This window comes from Misgurnus anguillicaudatus, chromosome 1 (genome assembly GCF_027580225.2).
Source record: "Misgurnus anguillicaudatus chromosome 1, ASM2758022v2, whole genome shotgun sequence".
NCBI lineage: Eukaryota > Metazoa > Chordata > Actinopteri > Cypriniformes > Cobitidae > Misgurnus > Misgurnus anguillicaudatus.
The window spans coordinates 9737338-9739728 of NC_073337.2; the positions used below are offsets into that span (position 1 = coordinate 9737338).

The 2391-nt window shown below is 45.3% G+C and overlaps 1 long non-coding RNA gene across 1 annotated transcript; it reads right to left on the reverse strand.

The window, feature by feature from the left end:
• Positions 1-879: 879 nt before the first annotated feature.
• On the reverse strand, positions 880-2053 carry LOC141351476 (uncharacterized). The gene is made up of 4 exons (XR_012359786.1): positions 1914-2053; positions 1663-1831; positions 1425-1553; positions 880-1308 (listed from the first exon to the last, which is right to left on the reverse strand). It is a non-coding gene; the product is annotated as an uncharacterized lncRNA (long non-coding RNA).
• Positions 2054-2391: the final 338 nt, after the last annotated feature.

Below are 2391 nucleotides of genomic sequence, written 5' to 3' on the forward strand. Positions count from 1 at the left end.
ACCGTCAATCAGAGTCCTTTTGGTCCCCCTCAATGTTCAACCTGTTACAGGCTTGTCAGAATGTTATGTGTTTTTTTATAGTTGTCTTATACTTTTTAGACACTGTTATTTGAAGGCATTATTTTAATTACAGACGGCAAATCTACAGTGAGGAAACCAGAAGTCTCCCGTTTTAGGGGGACAGTCTACAGTCCACAACAATAATTTCCGTGGCATTCTCACGGATCTCCGCATTTTTCCATGCCCCTACCACGGATGGTCTTTTTCCGTGGCATTCTCACAAACCGAACTCTAACCCCAATGCCAGGCGACAATTGTTTAGAAAATATAAAAGAATAAAGCAGAAAAATTAGCAAAAAAATTCTGTGCCTATCCCACGGAACTTTGTGAGATCAGAACAGCTTGTGCCAGCGCAAACCATCATTTTGGCATTAAATAACGACCGTTGGGATTTACTAAAGACTCGCAGTTGATAATTAATGCTGAAAAAGTTTTTTAGTTATTTTTGCAAATGACCTTATTGCAGAAGCATTCCTAGCAGTTTCCCTTTTAGATGCAAAATTTATGGGAGGAGATTATTTAAATGATTTACGCAACGCGATTTACTAATTTTGTGCGTGTGATAGCTGGTATTTGCTAGTGTTGTAGAGACCGGTCTCAAGACCACTTTTTAAAGGTCTTGGTCTCGTCTTGGAATCGACCACATTTTTACTCGGTCTCGTCTTGGTCTCAGACAAAGAGGACTCAGAATTTTATTTCAAGATTCGTCAAGACCACAACTGATGGCACATCACAATTTTACTTTTATCATTAATTGTATGCAGTTTATTCAGGTTTGGCATATGATGTTGGCATTGTTTTAACATTGTTTATGTCACAGGTCGGAGCGGACCACAGATGTCATGAGTCACGCCCCTTCCTAGGTTCCATCTCGAGGAGGTCCCAAGAGCACCCCAATGACCAGACACACGAGAAGAGGTAAGTACTTTTAAAATAAACTTTATTTAAATTATTTAAAATGTAAGCAGGGGAAGGGAAAGGGGGAACTAAAATCAACTCTCGGTCCTGAGTGTATGGACCAGGAAGGCTCAGCTTCGTTCCAGGGATACTCATGTGAGTCTTTCCAAGATGTATGCTCCTCTTGAGCGCGTTTACCTTCCACAAGGACAGATGGGGGGGATATGACTCGAGCACTGCTGTTCGTTGGACCTACCACGGCCAGGCCGGGGATGCAGACAATTACCGGGGTTGAATGCTTCCCTCTCCTCTCTTCCACACTATGGGACCAGAGATCTAGACAGGGGCGAACTTCCAGAAGAACTCCACAGTAAATCAACACACTCAGCGGTCACACAGCAGTACTACGTACAACAGAGAATACTTCCCCACATTAACGTCTTCCCACGCTGTTCGGGGTACCTTACTTGGTTGTCTATCGTTTCACTGTCTCTCGATGGATACAGAGGGTCAGAAGTTATAAGCGGCAGATATAAAAGGGGTGGTCACCACTGGCGCAGCAGACGTTTTCCTCCCCACAGGATTTCCTTCTCAGCCTAAAGGACAAGTGCAAACAACAGGGACACGGCACAGCACTGCAATTTCCAAGTGTACACACGTCGACACAGACTCACCAAATATACTTCACACACTCTAGTGACTTACGGTCGGCACCTTACGTTTGGACCGAGAGCTCGTCCCGGTGAGAATCCAGTTTACTGGTACTGTAAGTGGCCCACAGTTGACGTTGCAGCCGCAACAGAATAACGTCCTCTCGTTACAATCGACACCCGGCTCGCCCACAAATCCTTTCCACCGTGGGGCCGTTTGCACACTGTTCCACAATTCACAACAGCAGTTGGTACTCTATATTCAAGGTAAGGTATCTAGATATATTAATCATTCAATGTACTCACGGATCTGTTGATGCTAATCTTCCTCTCTTTGTCGTTGCAGCTACTCACACATACACAGCCAGAAGGGTGACATTCACTGGGCTCCAAATCCCCTAGCAGCTCTTCGGGTAAGTATCTCTCTTTGCATACAGGCAGCACAAGTTATCACAGCGTTTTATCCAAGCGGGTTTCCCATTCCAAACCTGTATCTTCTGTTTGTCCCGCTTCTTCTTCGGTCCAAATCTGTAGTATATCCCTCTCTGTTTCCTCTCTGAATGCCCCAACGTTCCGCTCTACCCACAGCATCTGCTGGAAATCAACAACAACTTCCTGTATTCCTACTGCCCTTTTTATACTCCTCTTCCCGGCTGGATCGCCCAATCATCGATCGCCACGTTCAATAACACACCTGTTGTCAATCCTGCCCCAATTTCGATCTCGCGGGGTTCCCGGAAGTGGCTGGTGTTTTAAGTATAGCGTCCGGGCGGAACTAATCTTC